Here is a 24655-nt window from a genome sequence, read left to right on the forward strand (position 1 = left end):
TTTATTGAGCGCCTGCTGTGTGCAGAGCACTGTATTAAGCGCTTGAAGCGAACGGCTTACTCAAGGTCACCCAGCAGAGAAGTTTATATGTATACTATAAATGTACATATCTATAATTTTATTTATTTATACCCAAGCATGTTTACTTGTTTTGATGTCTGCCTCCCCCCTTCTAGACTGTAAGCCTGGTGTAGGCAGGGGTTGTCTCTCTTTATTGCCGAATTGTACTTTCCAAGCGCTTAGTATAGTGCTCTGCAGACAGTAAGCGCTCAATAAATACAGCTGGATGGATGAATGAATGATGATGATGGCAATTATTAAGCGCTTACTATGTGCAAAGCACTGCTCTAAGAGCTGGGGAGGATACAAGGTGATCAGGTTGCCCCACGTAGGGCTCCCAGTCTTAGTCCCCATTTTCCAGAAGAGGGAACTGAGGCCCAGAGACGTGAAGTGACTCGCCCAAAGTCACACAGCTGACAATTGGTGGAGTCGGCACTCGAACCCATGACATCTGACTCCAAAGCCCGGACTCTTTCCACTGAGCCACGCTGCTTCTCAATGAATGAATGAGAAGTGGCGGAGGCAGGATTAGAATCCACTTCCCCTGACTCCCAAACCCGCGCTCTTTCCACTTTATGCTTTAGAGAAGCAGCGTGGCTCAGTGGAAAGAGCATGGGCTTTGGAGTCAGAGGTCACGGGTTCAAATCCTGGCTCTGCCCCTTGTCTGCTGTGTGACTTTGGGCGAGTCACTTCACTTCTCTGTGCCTCAGTTCCCTCATCTGTAAAATGGGGATTAAGACTGTGAGCCCCCCGTGGGGCAACCTGATCAGCTTGTAACCTCCCCAGCGCTTAGAACAGTGCTTTACACATAGTAAGCGCTTAATACAACCCGATCACCTTGTAACCTCCCCAGCGCTTAGAACAGTGCTTTGCACATTGTAAGCGCTTAATACAACCTGATCACCTTGTAACCTCCCTCCTTCCTCTCCCCTTCCCCCCTTCTCCATCCCCCCGCCTTACCTCCTTCCCCTCCCCACAGCACCTGTGCATATGTATACATGTTTGTACATATTTATTACTCTATTTATTGATTTTACTTGTACCTATTTATTTATTCTATTTATTTTGTTAATATGGTTTGTTGTCTGTCTCCCCCTTCTAGCCTGTGAGCCTGCTGTTGGGTAGGGACCGTCTCTATATGTTGCCAACGTGGACTTCCCAAGCGCTCAGTACAGTGCTCCGCACCCAGTAAGCGCTCAATAAATACGATTGAATGAATGAATATGTTTGTACATATTTATTACTCTATTTATTGTACTTGTACCTATTTATTCTATTTATTTTATTTTGTTAATATGCTTTGTTTTGTTGTCTGGCTCCCCCTTCTAGACTGTGAGCCCGCTGTTGGGTAGGGACCGTCTCTATATGCTGTCAACTTGTACTTCCCGAGTGCTCAGTACAGTGCTCCGCACCCAGTAAGCGCTCAATAAATACGATTGAATGAATGAATGAATATGTTTGTACATATTTATTACTCTATTTATTGATTTTACTTGTACCTATTTATTCTATTTATTTTATTTTGTTAATATGTTTTGTTTTGTTGCCTGTCTGCCTCTTCTATACTGTGAGCCCGCTGTTGGGTAGGGACCGTCTCTGTATGTTGCCATCTTGTACTTCCCAAGCGCTCAGTACAGTGCTCTGCACACAGTAAGCGCTCAATAAATGAATGAATGAATGACTTTATTTTATTTGCACATATTTATTCTATTTATTTTAGTTTGTTAATATGTTTTGTTTTGTTCTCTGTCTCCCCCTCCTAGACTGTGAGCCCACTGTTGGGTAGGGACCGTCTCTATACGTTGCCAACTTGTACTTCCCAAGCGCTTAGTACAGTGCTCCGCACCCAATAAGCGCTCCATAAATCCAGTTAAATGAATGAATGAATATGTTTGTACGTATTTATTACTCTATTTATTTTACTTGTACTTACTTATTTTATTTTGTTAATATGTTTTGTTGTCTGTCTCCCCCTTCTAGCCTGTGAGCCCGCTGTTGGGTAGGGCCCGTCTCTAGATGTTGCCAACTCGGACTTCCCAAGCGCTCAGTACAGTGCTCCGCACCCGGTAAGCGCTCAATAAATGCGATTGAATGAATGAACGTGTTTGTACATATTTATTACTCTATTTATTGTACTTGTACCTATTTATTTTATTCTGTTAATATGTTTTGTTGCCTGTCTCCCCCTTCTAGCCTGTGAGCCCACTGTCGGGCAGGGACCGCCCCTAGACGTTGCCAACTCAGGCGCTCAGTACAGTGCTCCGCACTCGGGAAGCGCTCAATAAATAAGACCGAACGTTGGAGGGCCGGGGGCGGGTGACGTCACGGGTCCTCGGAGCGTCCTCCCGCCCCGCCCTCCCAGCGGGGGGGAGGAGACTACAAGTCCCGGCATGCAAAGCCGCCGGGCTCCGGGCTGTTGCGGGTAAGGTGCATGCCGGGATGTGTAGTTTTGAAGGGGGCGGGCTGCTGCGCCTGCGCAGAGGAGGCGCGGTGGGGCCCGGCGCTCAGTTCAGGGAGGCCGGGGCACGGGGGCGCTGGGGCTGCCGGATCGGACCGGATCAAACCGGATCGAACCGGATCGAACCGGGCGAGGCGAGGCGAGGACGGGGCTGGCGGGCCGGGGGTCCTGCTGGCCCTCCGGGGGCCTGAGGCGTGGCTCGCCCAGCGACCTCCCGCACGACTCATCGACCCCCGGAAACACAGTAAGACCTCCACCAATATCCTGGTCATTCTTATTAATAATAATAATAATTAATAACGATAACAATAATAGTAATATCTTCGGGAACCGTCGTCCGCAGGGGCGGCAGCGTGGCCCAGTGGGAAGAGCCCGGGCTTGGGACTCTCTCCTCAGCAATGATGTGTCTCTATAATAAGGATAATAATGATGGCATTTGTTAATAATAATAATAATAATAGTGGCATTTGTTAATAATAATAATAATAGTGGCATTTGTTAATAATAATAGTAATGATGGCATTCGTTAATAATAATAATGATGGCATTTGCCAAGCGCTTGCTGGGGGCGAAAGAGCCCTGCTTGGGACTCTCTCCTTATCAGTGATGTGTCCCTGTAGTAATGAGGGCATTTGTTAATAATGATAATAATGATGGCTTTTGTTAATAATGATAATAATAGGGGCACTTGTTAATAATCATAGTAATGATGGCGTTTGTTAAGAGTGATGGCATTCGTTAATAATAATGATGATGGCATTTGCTAAGCGCTTGCTGGGGGGAAAGAGCCCTGCTTGGGACTCTGTCCTTATCAGTGATGTGTCCCTGTAGTAATGAGGGCATTTGTTAATAATGATAATAATGATGGCTTTTGTTAATAATGATAATAATAGTGGCACTTGTTAATAATAATAGTAATGATGGCATTTGTTGAGAGTGATGGCATTCGTTAATAATAATAATGATGGCATTTGCTAAGCGCTTGCTGGGTGCGAAAGAGCCCTGCTTGGGACTCTCTCCTTATCAATGATGTGTCTCTAATAATGATGGCATTTGTTAGTAATAATCATAATGATGGTGTTTGTTAATAATAATAATGATGGCATATAATAATAATAATTATGATGGCATTTGTTAAGCTCTTACTGTGTGCGAAAGAGCCCTGCTTGGGACTCTCTCCTTATCAATGATGTGTCTCTGTAATAATGATGGCATTTGTTGTTAATAATAATAATAATAATAATGGCATTTGTTAATAATAATAATGATGGTATTTGTTAATAATAATAATGATGGCATTTGCTAAGCGCTTACTGCGTGCGAAAGAGCCCTGTTGGGACTCTCTCCTTATCAATGATGTGTCTTTGTAATAATGATGGCATTTGTTAATAATGATAATAATGGCATTTGTTAATAATAATAATAATGGCATTTGTTAATAATAATAATGATGGCATTTGCTAAGCGCTTACTGCGTGCGAAAGAGCCCTGCTTGGGACTCTGTCCTTATCAATGATGTGCCTCTGTAATGATGATGGCATTTGTTCATAATAATAATGATGGCATTTGTTAGTAGTAATAATAATAATAGCGTTTGTTAATAATAATAATAATGGCATTTGTTAATAATAATAATAATAATAATGATGGTATTTGTTAATAATAATAATGATGGCATTTGCTAAGCGCTTACTGCGTGCGAAAGAGCCCTGCTTGGGACTCTTTCCTTATCAGTGATGTGTGTCTGTAATAATGATGGCATTTGTTAATAATAATAATGATGGCATTTGTTAATAATAATAATAATAATGGTGTTTGTTAATACTAATAATGATAATTGCATTTGTTAATACTAATAATAATGATGGTATTTGTTAATAATAATAAAGATGACATTTGCTAAGCGCTTACTGTGTGCGAAAGAGCTCTGCTTGGGACTCTCTCCTTATCAATGATGTGCCTCTGTAATAATGATGGCATTTGTTAATAATAATAATGATGGCATTTGTTAATAATAATCATAATGGCATTTGTTAATAATAATGGCATTTGTTAATAATAATAATAATGATGGTATTTGTTAATAATAATAATGATGGCATTTGCTAAGCGCTTACTGTGTGCGAAAGAGCTCTGCTTGGGACTCTCTCCTTATCAATGATGTGCCTCTGTAATAATGATGGCATTTGTTAATAATAATGGCATTTGTTAATAATAATAATAATGGCATTTGTTAATAATAATAATGACATTTGTTAATAATAATGATAATGATGGTATTTGTTAATAATAATAATGATGGCATTTGCTAAGCGATTACTGTGTGCGAAAGAGCCCCTTGGGACTCTCACCTTACCAATGATGTGCCTCTGTAATAATGATGGCATTTGTTAATAATAATAATGATGATGGTATTTGTTAATAATAATAATGATGGCATTTGCTAGGTGCTTACTGTGTACGAAAGAGCCCTGCTTGGGACTCTCCCTTATCAATGAGGTGCCTCTGTAATAATGATGGCATTTGTTAATAATAATAATAATAATAATGGCATTTGTTAATAGTAATAATAATGATGGTATTTGTTAACAATAATAATGATGGCATTTGTTAACTGCTTACTGTGTGCGAAAGAGCTCTGCTTGGGACTCTCCTTATCAATGATGTGCCTCTGTAATAATGATGGCATTTGTTAATAATAATAATAATGGCATTTGTTAATAATAATAATGGCATTTGTTAATAATAATAACAATGGCATTTGTTAATAATAATAATTATGGTATTTGTTAATAATAATAATGATGGCATTTGTTAAGCGCTTACTATGTGTGAAAGAGCTCTGCTTGGGACTCTGTCCTTATCAATGATGTGTGTCCTTCCTCTCCCCCTGCACCCCTCCCCATCCCCCCCCCCCCCGCCTTACCTCCTTCCCCTCCTCACAGCACCTGTATATATGTTTGCACATATTTATTACTCTATTTTACTTGTACATATTTATTCTATTTATTTTATCTGGTTTATATGTTTTGTTGTCTGTCTCCCCCTTCTAGACTGTGAGCCCACTGTTGGGTAGGGACCATCTCTATATGTTGCAAACTTGTACTTCCCAAGTGCTTAGTACAGTGCTCTGCACACAGTAAGCGCTCAATAAATACGATTGAATGAATGAATGAATAATGATAATAATGATGGCATTTGTTGTTAATAATAATAATAATAATGATGGTATTTGGTAAGCGCTTACTCTGTGCAAAAGAGCCCTGCTTGGGACTCTCTCCTTATCAGTGATGTGTCTCGATAATAATGATAATAATGATGGCATTTGTTAATAATAATAATGATGATGGCATTTGTTAAGCGCTTACTATGTGCGAAAGAGCCCGGGCTTGGGACTCTCTCCTCATCAATGATGTGTGTCTATAATAATGATAATAATGATGGCATTTGTTAATAATAATAATAATGATGGTGTTTAAGTGCTTACTACGTGCAAAAGAGCCCTGCTTGGGACTCTGTCCTTATCAATGATGTGTCTCTATAATAATGATAATAATGATGGCATTTGTTAATAATAATAATGATGATGGCATTTAAGTGCTTACTGTGTGTGAAAGAGCCCTGCTTGGGACTCTCTCCTTGTCAATGATGTGTCTCGATAATAATGATGGCATTTGTTAATAATAATAATAGTAATGATGGCATTTGTTAAGCGCTTACTCTGTGCGAAAGAGCCTGGGCTTGGGACTCTCTCCTTATCAATGATGTGTCTCGATAATAATGATAATAATGATGGCATGTGTTAATAATAATAGTAATAATAATAATGATGGTATTTGTTAAGTGCTTACTATGTGCACAGCACTGTTCTAAGTGCTGGAAGCACTGTTCTAAGCATTAAGCGCTCACTATGTAAGCGGAGAAGCAGCGTGGCTCAGTGGAAAGAGCCCGGGCTTTGGAGTCAGAGGTCACGGGTTCAAATCCCGGCTCTGCCACTTGTCAGCTGTGTGACTTTGGGCAAGTCACTTAACTTTCTCCGGGCCCCAGTTTCCTCATCTGTAAAATGGGGATGAAGACTGTGAGCCCCCCGTGGGACAGCCTTATCACCTTGTACCCTCCCCAACGCATAGAACAGTGCTTTGCACATAGTAAGCGCTTAATAAATGCCATTATTATTATTATTATTATGTGCCAAGCACTGTTCAAATCGCTGGGGAGGATACAAGGTGATTCGGTTGTCCCACGGGGGGGCTCACAGTCTTCACCCAGCGCTTGGAACAGTGCTTTGCACATAGCGCTTAACAAATGCCATCATTATTATCCCCATTTTACAGATGAGGGAACTGAGGCCCAGAGAAGTGAAATGACAGGCCCAGAGAAGTGAAGTGACTCGCCCAGAGTCACCCAGCTGACAAGTGGAGGGGTCCGGATTTGAACCCATGACCTCCGACTCCCAAGCCCGAGTTCTTTCCACTGAGCCACGCTGCTTTTCAAATTCATTCATTCATATTGAGCGCTTGCTGTGTGTAGAGCATTGTACTAAGCGCTTGGGAAGTAGAAGTTTAAATATAAGTATAAATCAACTTATCATAAGTATGAATCAATAAGTATAAATACAAGTATAAATCAAATCTATATGTAGATTTATATAGAGAGAGATATAGATCTATATCTATAATTCTATTTTTTTGTATCAATGGTACCGATCCCCGTTGACTTGTTTTTCCATCTGTCTTCCCCCTTCTTGTCTGGGAGCCCGCTGGGGGCAGGGATTGCCTCTCTTTGTTGCCAAATTGTACTTCCCCAGCGCCTAGTACAGTGCTCTGCACCCAGTAAGCTCTCAATAGATACGGTTGAGTGAATGAGTCAGAGGTCGTGGGTTCGAATTCCGTCTCCGCCGCTTGTCAGCTGGGTGACCTTGGGCAAGTCACTTCTCTATGCCTCAGTGACCTCATCTGTAAATGGGGGTGAAGACTGTGAGCCTCAAGTGGGACAACCTGCTCACCTTGGATCTACCAGGGCTTGACACATAGTAAGCGCTTAACAAATACCACCATCATTATTTTCGTTATTTTTACTGGGGGAACGAACATTTCAGCAAAGACTTTGTAGAGAGATACCTGGGAAACAAGATTACCCCCACCCACCATGGTCAGTTCAGAAAGATGCCCTCGACTCAAAGGCAAAAGATCTTGTAAAGGAAACCGAACTGGATTTACCGGGAAGCTGGTCGGAAATCCATTTGATTTGTATCACACGGAGCCATCTTAAGTGGGTCGAGAGGTTTTTTTTTCTCCAAGAAACAGGGATTCGGTGGAAAAAGGTTGGACATGTGAAACCGGTCCTTCCTGGTGGTTGGACTGCTTCTGTTCATTAGGAAGGAACCGGGGTTGCGATGCTTAGTGTCACCAAGAAGGAAATGTCCAGCCAATGTCCAAGAATTCAAAATCGAAACTCATTTCGTTTCCGAAGAGGGCTGCAACAGGAAAGAGTACTTAGGTGGGGGGGAAATTTGGTGATTCTTCTTTCCTCACTTTTTCTCTAACCTCCCACTCTCCCGCCTCCGTCCCCTTTTCTTTCATTGCAAGTGACTGTCACTTTGGAGGCTGTCATTCCTGCCGTGGCTCTTTGCCTCGATTGGCACCCATATTCAGGAAAGTTGAGTTTTTTTGCAAAGAAAGTGACCTTTAAAATGAGTTGTGTTAGTTTGACACTCTCCGTTCAAATGAACAAGCAGCGGTCCACCAGAAGATTTGTATAGTTTAGTAAAATCTTAGAATCCGTAGGCAGTCTTCTTCAAAGTAATTAACATTGTCTTTCTCTCAAGGTTGTAGTAATCATGTTGAATCCATTCGCAGTAACTTCTAGTCAGTAGGGAGGGAAAATCTTTTTTACTCATCACACTATCACTTTGCTTTTTTATTTTGCCTCTGTGACAGTGGGTTTATTCCCAGTGGGATTTAAATACTTAAAAATCTAAATTCAGTGAATTAATTTCGACAGAACAGGTGCCCTATGCCCTAAGGCAATTTCAGTGTGTGCACTGCAGTGTGAGAGAAGTAATTTCAAGCAGAAATTTTTGAAATATAGTTGACTTCTACCTATCCTTGCTTTAATATCATCAGGTCAACTCAGTCATCTTAAAGCCCTAAACACTGGCTTAATTTTTTTTTTTCAGAGTCTAAGACTATTTGGTGCCTAATTTAGCCTACTTTACGGCATGGAATCAGGGTCTTACATCACCCTTGCAACTTGAGTAAACATTATTTCAGTAAACCTCAGTATTAGCTTCAATTGAAGTTAAAAATGGTTTTACATTTTAATTTTAATCTTGCAAATTTTTGCATTGTATCTTGGGAGGAAAAGGTTCAGTAGCAAAAGTCTCTCTTTCCGAGTTTAGTAGTTTGTAAACGCCTGTGGGGTGGGATTATCTATACCTTAAACTGTATGCCTACTCCTCTGTATTGTACCTTTCTAAGAACTTAGTGCTGTATACACAGTAAGTTCTCAATATATACTCAATTGCTGAAAATACAATAAATGCCGCAAAAGTTTTTTCAGTAATGTAATATCGTTGGGGTTTTTTAAAGAGCATGAGGGCATCTAGCTGTTACTAAAATTTCAGCGATTGGGCAAATGCTGATATTTTATGTTAAAATAATGATGGTATTTGTTAAGCACTTACTATGTATCAAGCACTGTTGTAAGCGCTGAGGGAGATACGAGGTTATAAGGTTGACCCAGGTAAGCCTCACAGTCTTAATCCCCACTTTACAGATGAGGTAACTGAGGCACAGAGAAGTTAAGTGGTTTGTCCAAAGTCACACAGCTGACAAGTGGCAGAGCCGGAATTAGAACCCATGACCTCCGACTTCCAAGCACGTGCTCTTTCCACTAAGCCACTCTCTTATGTGCGAAGCACTGTGCTGAATGAAGCAGACACAGGCCTCCACCCAATGGGGCTCACAGTAAAAGAGAGGAGATTCATTCATTCATATTTACTGAGCGCTTACTGTGTGCAGAGCACTGTACTAAGCGCTTGGGAAGTATAAGATCTATTTTATTCCCATTTTACAAGTGAGGAAACTGAAGCAAGTGACTTGCCCAGGGGCACAAAGCAGGCAAAGGACAGGACCCAGACTTTCCAGACGCATTCCCTTTTCACCAGGCCATGCTACTTCTTTGCCTTTATTCACCAAAATAATTGTATTATTTCAGAACTGCAGTAGTCTGTATCACAAGTTGGCTTTCTTCTTTGAAAATGATTTATTTAATGACAAAGTACTATTAAATTATAGACGCAACCTAGCCTAATGGATGGAGTATGGGCTTGGGATTCAGAGGACTTGAGTTCTAATTCTCCTGCCAAGTTACTGTTGGGTGACTTAAGGCAAGTCACAGCTTCTCTGGCCTCAATTTCCTCATTTTTTAAATAGGGATTCAACTCCTGTTTCGGTCAGTGGTATTTATTGACTGCTTACTGTGTGCAGAGTACTGTACTAAGCGCTTGGGTGGTACTGTATCTGACCTGATTAACTTGAACCTATCCCAGTGTTTAGAACAGTGCTTGACACAAAGCATTTAACAAATACAATAATAATAATAATAAATGTGATCTTTATAATGAAAATAGCTTTGAGGCTAAATTTTTTTTGGTGGTTTTTTTTGGGGGGATGGGAGGAGCACATCTTGGCAGTACTTACATTTACTAGGTGCCAGACACTGTTCTAAGCGATGGGGTAGATGCAGGCTAATCAGAATGGACATGGTCCATGTCCCGCGTGGGGCTCGCAGTCCTAAACCCCATTTTCCAGATGAGGTAACTGAGACATAGTAAAGTGACTTGCCCAAGGTCACAGGGCAGACAGGAGGCGGAGCCGGGATTAGAACTCAGGTACTTCTGATCTCCAGACCTTTAATAGCATTGCCATAATAGCTCTGTAGATCTAATTTAAATGTCTTGTATCATTGTTGGTATGAGAAAGATAAGTGGTCTCTGGAAAGAATACAGAAAATTTTCCAAATGAATAGTGTGGTACTAGATAAAGATAGTCATCTTAGCATCTAGATTAGGTGGCAGGTAGTATTTCATTGTCACTATTGGACCTTTTTAACCTTTAACCTTATGGTACCAATATTTTAAATGACATTTGTTTAATGTTTACTCTGTACCAGGCCTTCTACTAAGCGCTGAGGTAAGATAGGTTGGACACAGTCCATTTCCCACATGGAAGTCACAGTCTTAGTCCCCATTTTACAGATAAAATAGCAGGCACAGAGAAGTGAAGTGACTTACCCAAGGTCACACAACAGACGAGTGATGGAGACAAGGTTAAAACCCAGGTCTTTTGAGTCCCAGGCCCATGCTCTTTCCACTAGGCCACACTACTTCTTATTTACTGATAAGTGTCATCACAGCACCATTTGATTTCAGATAATAGCTTGTACCTGTCCTAGTAATGCAGATGCTTAAATTAATAAACATTTGAGTATCATAATTAAAATGCATTATCTAATACCAGTACTCAATTTTTTTTGGCCATTTCCAACTCAGTTTCCTAGGCAATGTTTGTAATTTATCAAACAAAAGTTTTTAATATGGGAATATAAGAATACTTACTTTTTAAGGAATGATAGGATCCAGAGCAACCTCTTTGACTTGTATCACACAAAATGAATAACTGAAATTGTTCAAATTTAATTTTTTTTAGATTTTTGACCCCATTTAGAGTCACGTTATTTGAAGATGAGCCATGCATAATAAAAGAATCAGAAATTTGGCTTTCAGACTATTGAAATACTACTTGCCTGAAAATCTTTGATAGACTTAGCACTGCTATAGGTAGGGACCATCTCTATATGTTGCCGACTTGTACTTCCCAAGCGCTTAGTACGGTGCTCTGCACACAGTAAGCGCTCAATAAATATGATGGAATGAATGAATGCCTCATTATTTTTGGTTGTGTGTATAAATGTGAATGGAATACATTTCTCTTGAAAATAAGATCTTCCTGTTAATGCTAGTCAAGGCAGTAGGAATTTGTACTTTTAGAAGGAACCTTTTAAAAACTGTTGCCCCTGAAAATTCTTTGCCCTGTAAATATAAGAATTTGTGATTTTTTTTTTAGGAGTTAAACACATCTCTTTTACCTTGTACGCTTATTTTTAATGTGAAGCTTACCTCTGGAAACCTTTTTTTTTTCTGTTTAGCTAGGTGTTTTGAATTAAGACCATAAATTACCGGCCAATTTTTAGTATTTTATATTATATTTTGCCTTGAAAGATCACTTTGGGTTGAAATGTGTTTTGGACACGAAAATCAAATTACTGTTAAAAGAGGTCTATTTGAAGTGCTAATGAAATATTGTGTAATGTAGATTTTTCTCTTTTTTCCCCCCTTTAATTTAGGTTGTATTTGTGTGCAAGGCCCCCATATATGTTCCTCTTTTACAATAGGAGTGATACTAATGATTGCATATAGTAACTTTCCTCCTGATCTGATATTGAATCATTGCTCCTAAGGTAGAATTAAAGGGATATACCATATTAAATGTCAAATTGGGGGCCCTAATCCACCTCTGAATATTTAAAGAATGTCTTTTATGAAGGAAAGAGCCCAATTCTCTGAAATTTCAGCCAGTGATATCCTTTCTGTCATACGCTAATCTCTTGCAAAGCAATTCTGTGACTTCTTATACAACTTGTTGGTCGAGTATTGTTTATTGTATTGCATGACAGTTACTTCTAACCTAATGCATATTTTATTTCTATTGCAAAACTGCGATGTTATGATTTACCCAAGGTTATTTAGTCAGTATCACATTATCTGTGACAACACACCTGTTACCTGTTGAGGTAGTATCGTCTATTACATCTTAGAATGCATTTTCGTAATACAGCTGCTTCAGCTACATCCCTGATAAGAGCTATTAAAAATTAGGGTGTGTAGAAAATTAGGGTGTGTACTTTAGAAATAGATTCAGAAGTATATAGGGGAATTATCGTGATTTTCCTCAAAGAGAAACAATTTGTGGTAGCTTGAAAATCTTTTTTTACTGCTTTTTTTGCAACAAAATGTTTAGGATTTGCCATCAAAGAGTTTTAATATGGTAATTTAAGACTGTTTTTAAGGAATAAGAGGAACAAAAGCAACCTGACAAATTTAGAACTTGAGGCTGTATTTCATATATGTCGTGTGCAGAGCAGTGAATACTATCCAGATCATTTTGAACACTTGTTTATTTTATCTAAATTATGAACCTGTATTGTATTTTTTACAAAATGAAATGAAAACTTCATGCATTTATGTAGTGACTTGATTTTACTAAGTGCCCAAATATTTGTCATTTAAAAATCCTTTGTCTCGGTGAAATTCCCGTAAAGATCATTATATTACATCCAGTTCTCCTAAAACCTGGAGGTTGCACCCAGTGCTTAGGACAATGTGTGGTACATAGTAAGCAGTTAATAAGTACCATTATTATTATTATTGAGAAGCCTGCATTAAGGAATCTCTGATTTAATTCTCACCTGTTCTGGTGCCTTGCACATCCGTACAAATCTTTCTAATGACACCAGGGTGCACTGTATCCAAACAGGCCTGAAATACCAGGCAAACATTCCTTAATTTCCCTGGCCAGGAATTTCCAGCCCGCTTGTACCATTTTCCACTCTGCCATGCCAGAAGTTTTAAAAGCTGTGCCGGGCACTGGATAGAGGACAGCTGCAGGGCCACCGCATCCCTGCCCCCAGCCCTGGGCAGCACTACCTACTATGTGCCTGGACAATATGAAGAGGATCCCTCACAGTCATAAATAGGGAACTCTGGACATCCTTAGACTGTGCTGACCCCAAATTCAAAGCCTCCGATGATTGCCCATTTCTCTTTGTCAACCTGAAATTCTCGGCCATTGGCTTTTAAGCACTCCAAGACCTCTCCTGCTCCTTTCTCCCAGTAAACCCTAGCTTGCACTCCTTGTTCTTCTTGCACTAATCTGTGTCTCATTTTTTCTGTCGTCAACTCCTTGTTCACTCCCTCTCCCTTCACAGATCTGACAGACCACAGGTCTCCCCATCTTCAAAGCCCTACGAAAATCACATCTCCTCCTTGAAGCCTTCCTCAGTTAATCTCTCATTTCCCCACCTTCTATCTTCCAACTGTCACTTTGGCCTTTCTGTGCTGTGGTGTGTTTCTTCAAACACCACCAGTTGTTTCCCCTTCTCTGTAGTTTATTTTAATGTCTGTCTTCCTCCTAGATTGTAAAATCCTCGAGGGTAAAGATTGTGTCTTCTAATTCTATGGTACTCTCCCAACAAGCACTTAGTACAGTACAGTGAATAGGTTGGCATTTGGGGAGTTAAATTTGTGCTGGGCTGTAGTGGGAAAGGAGTGAGGTTAAGCGGGGCCACAAGAGCTGACTGTTGCTTCTTTCTCTTCCGTCAAGCAGAAACTCCTGACTGTTGGCTTTAAGGCACCCAACCAGGTCTTGACACCATAGGGACCGTCTCTATATGTTGCCAACTTGTACTTCCCAAACACTTAGTACAGTGCTCTGCACACAGTAAGCACTTAATAAATATGATTGAATGAATGAGTGAATACCAGCACCACGTAAAATCGTCCCTCCCCCTTCCGGCCCCCTCTTCAACTCTCCCATCTTTCCCTGCCGTATCTCAAGAGGAAGTCTCCTCTTCCTCTCAAAAGCCACTCCCTCCATGTGCACAGTGGATCCCATTCTTTCCCATCTTATCGAAACTCTCACCCCTTCTCTTCTTCTCTCCCTAACAGCCATCTTCAACCATTCGCCCTCCAATGGCTTCTTCCCCACTGCTTTCAAACATGCCCACGTCTCCCCTATCCTAAAAAACCCTCCCTCGACCCCATGGCTTCCTCCAGTTATCGCCCCATCTCCTTCCTAACATTCCTCTCCAAACTGCTTGAGTGAGTTGTCTCCACCCGTTGTCTCAATTTCCTCTCTTCCAATTCTTTCCTTGACCCCCTTCAATCTGGCTTTCATCCCCTTCACTCCACAGAAACCGCCATCTTAAAGGTCACCAATGATCTCCTTCTTGCCAAATCCAGTGGCCTCTACTTCTTCCTAATCCTTCTCGACCTCTCAGCTGCTTTGGGTACCATGGACCACCCCCTTCTTCTGGAAACATTATCCAACCTTGGCTTCACTGGCTCTGTTCTCTTCTGGTTCTCGTCTTATCCCTCTGGCCATTCATTCTCAGTCTCCTTCGCGGGCTTCTGCTCCCGCCCCCTAACTGTGGGAGTCACTGAAGGTTCAGTTCTGGATCCCCTTCTATTCTCTGTTTACAGCCACTCTTTAGGAGAACTCATTCGCTCTCATGGCTTCAACTACCATCTCTAGGCAGATAATACCCAAATCTACATCTCCAGTCCTGATCTCTCTCTTTCGCTCCATTCTTGCATCTCCTCCTGCCTTCAAGACGTACCTACTTGGATGTCCTCCTGTCACCTCAAACTTAACATGTCCGAAACAGAGCTCCTTATCTTCCCACCTAAACCCTGACTTCCCATCACTGTAGATGGCATCACCATCCTTCCCGACTCACAAGCCTGTAACCTTGGTGTTATTCTTAACTCCTCTCTGTCATTGAACCCTCATATTCAATCCATCACCAAAACCTGTCGGTCCTACGTTTACAACATCGCCAAAATCCACCCTTTCCTTTCCATTCATACTTCTACCAAGTTAATACAGTCATTCATCCTATCCCACCTGGATTACTGCACCAGCCTCCTTGCTGATCTCCTAGCCTCCTGTCTCTCCCCGTTTTAGCCCCATACTTCCCTCTGCTGTCCAGGTCATTTTTCTATAAAAATGTTCAGGACATGTCACCCCGCCCTCCTCAAAAAACTCGTAGTTGTTGCCCATCCACCTCTGTATCGAACAAAAACTCCTCACTATTGGCTTTCAAACACTCCAACACCTTGACCCCTCCTACTTCACCTCGCTTCTCTCCTTGTACAACCCAGCCCACATACTTCGCTCCTCTGGTGCTAACCTTCTCACTGTGCCTCAGTCTCACTTGTCTCGCCGCCAACCCCTATCCCAGGTCCTGCCGCTGACCAGGAGTGCCCTCCCTTCTCAAATCCAACAGACGATTACTCTCCCCCTCTTCAAAGCCTTATTGAAGGCACATCTCCTCCAAGAGGCCTTTCCAGACTAAGCCCCACTTTTCCTCATCTCCCACTCCCTGCTCATTGCCCCGACTTGCTCCCTTTGCTCTTTCCCGCTCCCAGCCCCGCAGCACTTATCTGTAATTTTATTAATTTGTATTGATGTCTCTCCCCCCGACCCCGCCAGACTGTAAGCTTGATTTGGGCAGGGAATGTCACTGTTTATCATATTGTACTTGCCCAAGTGGTTAGTATAGTGCTCTGCACACAGTAAGCACTCAATAAATATGTTCGAATGAATGAACGAAAAGGTCTTCAGTCAAGCCCTGACACTTTGTTCCATGAGCCACCATCTGAGTTTTTTGAGGAGTGGGAAGACATGTTCAGAACAATGTTTTTCGGAAAGTGATAGGGCCAGAAAAGTGACGTGTGGACCGGAGAGAGGAGAGGCTGGAGGCAGGGAAATCAGTGAGAAGGCTGATGCAGTTTTTGTTCGTGGGAATTGACAAGTGCTTGGACCAGAGTGATGTCAGCTTGGATGGAGTGGAAAGGGAGAGTTCTGAAGGTGCTGTAAAGATAGTATTAACAGGATTTGGTGCCTGACTGAATAAGTGGGCTCAAAGAGGGAAAACAGTCAAGGTTGCAGTGCTTAGTACAGTGCTCTGCACACAGTAAGCGCTCAATAAATACAATTGAATGAATGCAGGCTTGTGAAACAGGGAGAATGCGGTATTGTCAACTGTTGGGTAAGTCTTGAGGAGGATCAGGAAATCAGGGATCTTGCTCTGGGATCTGGTAATCCTTTGGTTCACCGTTTCCTGAACTCTGCTGTTCAGTTTTGGCTCACTCTCCATTCCTTGCTCTTTGCAACCAGGGAACGTGTCTACCAACTCTGTTGTATTGAATTCTCCCAAGCGCTTAGTACAGTGCTCTGCACATAGTAAGCGCTAAGTAAACACCATTGATTTGATTTGATTGGTTGAAGCATTGGGCAGGGGTTGAGGAGCCAGAATTCACGTTGACACAGAAACTGAGAAAGGAGCATAGCAGGGATAGACTGGGAGAGGGAAAAGAGGGATTGGATGTTGTTATTCTACTTATGTCCCCATTTTGTTTCTCCACTCTCCCGACATCAAGAATTAAAATCAAAAGCCAGTACTTGCTAGCCATCTTTTGCCACGTTCTCTGTTGTAGCTCCGGCTTAGGCCTCAGGAAACTGAAGTAGCTATGATGGAAATCATGCCACTGGGATCCAAGCGGAATCTGAGCTTGGCTCAACCTTGCCTGCAGGTGGGGTTTAGGACTTTGGGTTGGAGTCTGGTGAGTGAAGAGATCAATTAACCGCTCCTTAACCTTTGCTTTACACTGGTTTCAAAAGTGGTTGGCAGTAATACATTTTGAATTAGAATTTTCAGGGCTAAAATTGCAGTGGTGCTGAGCATTCGTTGTGCATGAACAATATGGCTTCATAATTTTAAACTGGGACATAGTTTTAACTGCCCATTAGGGACCTTGCTTCAGATCCTCCTCTTGTTCTCGTAGGCCAAGGTTTAGCCATCAACCCATCCATTTGTCAGATGTTAGTGTGGCAGCTTGAACCTGGGAGTGGAGCCAGGTCAATTGAAGAGGGTGCAAATGAAGTCTGAACAATGGCTCAAACTTATTAGGTCCTTTTTTTGGAAAAATGACTGCAGAATAAAGACTTAACTGTTCTGCTATTTCCAGGCTCCCAAAGTGCTGCTTCTGATTTTCATCCCCACAAAGCTAAAGATTCTGACATCTTGAGGTGGCAAGGAGAAAAGAGGGATAAAGGTCAATATGGTTGGAAAGAGCATAGAGATTGAATGGGCAAATCAGGATTAGACATGAAGGCATATACAGATATGTACACAGGTGCTGTGGGGCTGAGGATGGGGTGAATGCCAAGTGTTAAAAGGGCACAGATCCAAGTTAAAAAGGGAAAGGGAGTAGGGGAAAAGAGGGGTTAATTGGGGAAGGTCTCTTGGAGCAGATGTGATTTTAATAAGGCTTTAAAGGTGTGGAGAATGGTGGACTGTCATATTTTAGAGAGAAGGGAGGACTGAGGCAAGAGTTCGAAAGTGAGATAGATGAGATCTAGGCACAGCAAACAACCTGGCACTAGGGGAGCAAAATGTGCAGACTGGATTGTAGAAGGAAATCAGCAAGGTAAGGTGTGAGGGGGCAAGCTGACTGAGACTCCTGGCGAGGAGTTTTTGTTTGATACAGAGGTGGATGGGCAACCACTGGAGATTCTTAAAGAGTGGGGAGATGTGGACTGAATGGGTTTTTTTTTTTTTAGAAAAACAATCCACTGAAGTATGCACTGGAGTTGGAGGTGACAAGAAATAGGGAGGTCAGCAAAGAGGCTGCTGCAGAAGTCCAGGCAGGATGGAAGTGGTTGGATCAGCATCCAATTTGGATGGAAAGAGTAGACTGTCACGATGTGAAGGTAGAGCCAACAGGATTTGATAATAGATTGAATATGTGGGTTGAATGTGAGAGATGAGTCGAGGATAACGGCAAACTTAGGGGCTTATGGAAAAGGGAGGATAGTGATGGTCCTTAAAGTGTTGGGAAAGATGGGGAGGACAGTTTAGGTAGAAAGAGGAGGAGTTCTGCTGTGGATATGTTTACTTTGAGGTGTCAGTGGGACATCTGGTAGAGATGTCCTGAAGGCAGGAAGGAGGAAATGTGAAACTGCAGAGAAGGAGAGAGGACAGGGCTGGAGAGGTAGATTTGGAAATCACCTGCGTAGAAATAGTAGCTGAAGCCATGGGATTGACTGAGTTTTCCAAGGGGGTGAGTGTAGATGGAGAATAAAAGAGGATCCAAAGGGGGGCCTTGAGGGACTCCCACTGTTAGAGTCTGGGAGGCAGAGAGGAGCCTGCAAAAGAGATTGAGAAGGAGCGGTCAGAGAGGTAGGAGGAGAACCACTAGAGGACAGTGGCAGTGAAGCCAAGGTTGGATAATGCTTCAAGGAGAAGGGGTTGGTCCACAGTGTTGGAGGCAGCCGAAGAAATTGAGGAGGATTAGGATGGAGTAGAGGCCGTTGGATTTGGCAAGAAGGATATCATTAGTGACTTCTGAGAGGGTAGTTTCAGTGGAGTGAAAGGTGGAAGCCAGATTGGAGGGCATGAAGGAGAGAATTGGAAGAGGAAGTGGAGGCTGCTGGAGTAGGCAACTCGCTCAAGAGTTTGGAAAGGAATTGTAGGAAGGAGATGGGGTGATAACTGGAGGGAGCGTTAAAAGAGAGACATAAGCATGTTTGAAAGCAGTAAGGAAGAAGCTATTGGCAAGTGAACAGTTAAAGATGGCTCTCGTGTCTTGTTAAGGTGTGAAGAGATGGTGTTAGGCGAACAGGTGGAGGAGATAGATTTTGAGAGGAGGTGAGAGGTTTTCTCTTGAGATACTACTGGAAAAGATGGGAGAGTTGAAGAGGGCAAAGAGGAGGATGGGACTAGAGATGAATGGGGAATTTCAGGGAGAACACGCCTGATTTCAATTTTATCAGTACAGTGCCAGGTCATTAGGGGAAAGAGATGTTTGGGGCAGGAGATGGAGATTTGAGTAAGGAGTTAAAACTCTGAAACAGCTGGACTGGGCAGTGGATATGGGACTCACTAAGGATGTACAAGTGTTGTCGTCAGGCAGAGGAGAAGGAATAATTAAAGCACGTGAGAATGAATTTGAAATGGATGAGGTGAGCCAGGTGCCTGGTTTTCAGCCAGCCACGCTTTGCAACTTGAGCACAGGAGTGGAGGAAGCAAACTGTGGGCATTATGCAGGGTTGTGGGTTAGTGGTATGAGATCTGCAGAGGGGCAGGGGAGCGAGGGAGTTGAGTTCAGTGGAGAGGGCAGTGTTGAAGGTGTCAATTTGTGTGTTAACAGAAGGTAGTTTGGGTATGGAGACCAAATGGGCAGCAGCATGGCGTGGTGGATAGAGCACGGACCTGGGAATCAGAAGGTCATGGGTTCTAATCCTGGCTCCGCCATTCATCTGCTGTGTGACCTTGGGTAAGTCTCTTTACTTCTCTGTTCCTCAGTTACCTCCTCTGTAAAATGGCAACTAAGGCTAGGAGCCCCACATGGGACAGGCACTGTAGCCAACCCGATTTGCTTGTAGTACAGTGCCTGGCACATAGTAAGCGCTTAACAAATACCCTAATTATTATTAAATGGGGCATGATGACTTGAGAAAGTTGGAGGGGATCAAAAGATCGGAGGTCCCTGTAGGGGAACAGGACAGATTTGCAGGGATTGAGTGTATGGGAGAGAAGGCAGGTTATGGTCAGATTGAGAGATTTCACAATTGGTAGGGACTGTCTCTATATGTTGCCAACTTGCACTTCCCAAGCGCTTAGTACAGTGCTCTGCACACAGTAAGCGCTCAATAAATACGATTGATTGATTGATTGGTGAGGATTCAGATTGTACAGTGACTAGAGAGGATGAGATTGAGCATGTATCCGAAGTTGGTGAGTGGGTGAAGGTAGAGCACAGTCCCTGTCCAACATGAGGCTCACAGTCTTAAGTTGGAAGGAGAATGGGTATTTAATCTCCATTTTACAGTTGAGGAAACTGAGGCACAGAGAAGCAAAGTGACTTTCCCAGTGCCACTCGGCAAGCCGTTGGCAGAGCCGGGATTAAAACCAGGTCCTCTGACTCCCAGGCCGTAGCCTCTTTCCACTCTTTCTACGCTGATGACACCCAGATCTACATCTCTGCCCCTGCTCTCTCCCCCTCCCTCCAGGCTCGCATCTCCTCCTGCCTTCAGGACATCTCCATTTGGATGTCTGCCCGCCACCTAAAACTCAACATGTCGAAGACTGAACTCCTTGTCTTCCCTCACAAGCCTTGCCCTCTCCCTGACTTTCCCATCTCTGTTGGCAGCACTACCATCCTTCCTGTCTCACAAGCCCGCAACCTTGGTGTCATCCTCGACTCCGCTTTCTCATTCACCCCTCACATCCAAGCCGTGACCAAAACCTGCCGGTCTCAGCTCCGCAACATTGCCAAGATCCACCCTTTCCTCTCCATCCCAACCGCTACCCTGCTCATTCAAGCTCTCATCCTATCCCTTCTGGACTACTGCATCAGCCTTCTCTCTGATCTCCCATCCTCGTGTCTCTCTCCACTCCAATCCATACTTCATGCTGCTGCCCGGATTATCTTTGTCCAGAAACGCTCTGGGCATATCACTCCCCTCCTCAAAAATCTCCAGTGGCTACCAATCAATCTGCGCATCAGGCAGAAACTCCTCACCCTGGGCTTCAAGGCTGTCCATCACCTTGCCCCCTCCTACCTCACCTCCCTTCTCTCCTTCTACAGCCCAGTCTGCACCCTCCGCTCCTCCACCGCTGATCTCCTCACCGTACCTCGCTCTCGCCTGTCCCGCCATCGACCCCCGGCCCACGTCATCCCCCTGGCCTGGAATGCCCTCCCTCCCCACATCCGCCAAGCTAGCTCTCTTCTTCCCTTCAAGGCCCTGCTGAGAGCTCACCTCCTCCAGGAGGCCTTCCCAGACTGAGCCCCTTCCTTCCTCTCCACCTCGTCCCCCTCTCCATCCCCCCAACCTTACCTCCTTCCCTTCCCCACAGCACCTGTATATATGTATATATGTTTGTACATATTTTTTTTACTCTATTTTATTTGTACATATCTATTCTATTTATTTTATTTTGTTAGTATGTTTGGTTTTGTTCTCTGTCTCCCCCTTTTAGACTGTGAGCCCACTGTTGGGTAGGGACTGTCTCTATATGTTGCCAATTTGTACTTCCCCAGCGCTTAGTACAGTGCTCTGCACATAGTAAGCGCTCAATAAATACGATTGATGATGATGATGATGATGGCTAGGACAAGGCTTCTTCTAGTGAGAGTTCTTCCTTTAATAAAGAGTATTGTTTAACATGTGCTCCCTGAATCAGAATATGGCTGTAGGCCACAAAATGGCCTCATAGACTTGATCTTTGCTTCACTTTGGAGTCAGGATAAATTCAGGAACAGCATACAGAGAAGCAGCGTGGCTCAGTGGAAAAGAGCACGGGCTTTGGAGTCAGAGGTCATGGGTTCAAATCCAGACTCTGCCAATTGTCAGCTGTGTGACTTTGGGCAAGTCACTTCATTTCTCCGGGCCTCAGTTCCCTCATCTGCAAAATGGGGATGAAGCCTGTGAGCCCCTCCGTGGAACAACCTGATTACCTTGTACCCCCCACAGCGCTTAGAACAGTGCTTTGCACATAGTAAGCGCTTAATAAATGCCATCGTTATTATTATTATACAGTGTCCCTAGCCCTTAAACAGCCATTTGACACCATCATTGGGGCTGGACAGTGGATACTACTAAACAAGTTTGGGTGTAAGACATCCTCCAGTCACACCACAATGTTATAGCTACTGTGTCAGAGTTGAGGGTACCTTATCTAACCCTTCCCCATCAGTAAAAGGGTAAAATTGCATTGTGTAATAGGTCTAGACTCCTCAACATGAACAAGTTGAAGTCTTCGCAGAAGGATAAAATTCGTCAATTTATGATCTTCACAGAGTCCAGTGAAAAGACCGCAGCGCGTTGTCTTTCTCAGAATGACTGAGATGTTAGATGTTGCCACAGACAGTTTTTTTCAAAATCCTGAGCTTTATATTTGAGGGAGTGTTAAAGGATCACTGGACAGAAAGAAGTTAGAACAGCTATACGATAGATACAAAGGTGAGTTTTTTATTCCTTTTTCGCTCTCTATTTTCTGTGTATTTTGAATTTTTGTATCTCAATCAGGAAAAATTAGTCCGGCATTGATTATTCATAGAAGGATGTGAACAAATTCTTCCCAGATACGAAGATTTAGCTTAAGAGATCTTGATATTGTATTGAGCAGTTCTACCTGCCACTTTTTTCCTAGTTTACTTTTAATATTTGACAAGTTACAGCTAACTTTTCTTTTCCAAGGACATACCAGAAACTGTCTGGGGGTTAGCTTCTGTTAGGTTCCCCTTGGTTTCTGATGTGGGGTCAGGAGAAGCTTTAGGAGAGGATGAGTGCCTGCTTCTACTTTATCTGTGGCATTTATAAAGAAACCTTGACCCCAATTTTTTTCTTGCGAGCCTAAGTGTTGCCTGTGTTTTTGGTAGACACCCACATAGGTTTAGGTAGTCCACTGGTTCTGAACTTATCTCACTCATTTGTTGGGTTGGGCCAAAAAAGAATTCTGGATTTCAGCCAGGCTCAGATTCCTTTCCTCTATAGGGCCAGTGAGGTTCAGAGAAGTAGGACAAAGTGGGCATCCCCCAGCCTTTGAAGATCATTATATGTGAAGGGTCAAGGGCCGTCAATAGTTTAGGGTCAATCAGGGCAGTTGTTCTGGGCCCCTGCCCTAGGGAAACCAGTGGTACACCTCCCTGTCTTTTTTTTTAAATTGTATTTGATAAGCACTTACTAAGTGCCAGGCACTGTTTTAAGTTCTGGATCAGATGCAGGATAATCAGGATGGACACAGTCCATATCCCATGTGGAGCATATCCCTCTAGACTGTAAGTTGTTCATGGACAGGGAACGTGTCTGCTAATTCTGTTGTAGTCTCCCAAGTGCTTAGTACAGTGCTCTGTACATAGTAAGAGCTCAGTAAATGTGATTGCTTGCTTTAAATGTGCTATCAATCAACCAGTGGTATTGAGTGCTTACTATACATAAAGCACTGTACTAAGTGCTTGGGAGAGTACAGTATAACAGAGTTGGTAGAAACGTTCCCTGCCCACACTGTGGAGGAGCAGAGTGGTCTAGTGGAAAGAGCTCAGGCCTGGGAGTAAGTGGTCATCATCACCATCAGTGGTATTTATTGAGCACCTCCTGTGTGCAGAACGCTGTACTAAGGGCTTGTGTGACTGCAGTAGAACCGAGTTGGTAGACATGGTCCCGTCCCACAATGAGTTTACAGTTTAGCGGGGAGAGTCCTAATCCTGGCTCTGTCACATGGAAGCTGTGGGACCTTGGGCAAGTCATTTCACTTCTCTGTGCCTCAGTTGTTTCATCTGTAAAAGGGGGATTAAGTCTGAGCCCCCATCTGGAACACGGACTGTGTCAACCTGATTAGCTTGTATCTACCCCAGTGCTTAGAACAGTGATTGGCACATAGTAAGCCCTTAAAAGCCATTAAAAAAATGAGTTTACAGTTTTAGAGGGGAGAACTTAGTGCAGTGCTCTGCGCACAGTAAGCGCTCAGTAAATACGATTGAATGAAGGACAGACAAAATGAATTGCAAATGTACAAAAATGTTGTTGGGTGACTATCAGGTACTTAAATGAAAAGCAGCATGGCAGAGCGGTTAAAGCTTGGACCTGGGAGTTAGAGGGTCTTGGTTCTAATCCAGACTCTACCACTTGTCTGCTGTGTGACCTTGGGCAAGTCCCTTCATTTCTCTATGTCTCAGTTACCGCATCTCTAGAATGGGAATTGAGTCTGTGGGCCCCACATGGAACAGGGACTGTGTCCAACCCGATTTGCTTGTTTCCGTCTCAGCACTTAGTGCCTGGAAAATAGTATGTGCTTAACAAATACCGCAATTATTGTTATTAGTACAGATCCACGTGCATGGATGACGCAGACGGGAGAGGGAGACAGGGAAGAGAGAGCTTAATTGAGGAAGGCCTCTTGGAGCAGATGTGACCTCAATAAGGCTGTGATGGTGGGAAGAGTGGTGGTCTGGAAAGTATGGAGGGGCAGAGAGTTCCAGGGCAGAGGGAGGATGTGGCAAAAGATTCAGACTCTGAGCCCGCTGTTGGGTAGGGACCGTCTCTATATGTTGCCAACTTGTATTTCCCAAGCGCTTAGTACAGAGCTCTGCACACAGTAAGCGCTCAATAAATACGACTGAATGAATGAATTCAGCGGTAGAGTAGATGAGGTTGAGGTACATTGAGCTGCTACAGGAGTGAAGTGTGTGGGCTGGGCTGCTGTACTGGAAAATGCGCAAAGTAGTCA

At 43.2% G+C, this 24655-nt stretch overlaps 1 protein-coding gene across 7 annotated transcripts in view; it reads left to right on the forward strand.

The window, feature by feature from the left end:
• Positions 1-2625: 2625 nt before the first annotated feature.
• PLEKHA1 (pleckstrin homology domain containing A1) overlaps positions 2626-24655 on the forward strand; it is a 77693-nt gene continuing 55663 nt past the window's right edge. For 4 of the 7 annotated variants that reach the window (XM_038757644.1, XM_038757645.1, XM_038757641.1 and 1 more), the window contains exon 1: positions 2627-2762. The gene's annotated coding sequence lies outside the window, so the exon portion shown is untranslated. Of the gene's footprint in view, positions 2763-22152; positions 22390-24655 lie in introns of all 7 variants that reach the window. The other 3 variants (XM_038757646.1, XM_038757643.1, XM_038757642.1) reach the window with 2 other exon arrangements.

The sequence above is a fragment of the Tachyglossus aculeatus genome, chromosome 16 (assembly GCF_015852505.1).
Source record: "Tachyglossus aculeatus isolate mTacAcu1 chromosome 16, mTacAcu1.pri, whole genome shotgun sequence".
NCBI classification, from domain to species: Eukaryota; Metazoa; Chordata; class Mammalia; order Monotremata; family Tachyglossidae; genus Tachyglossus; species Tachyglossus aculeatus.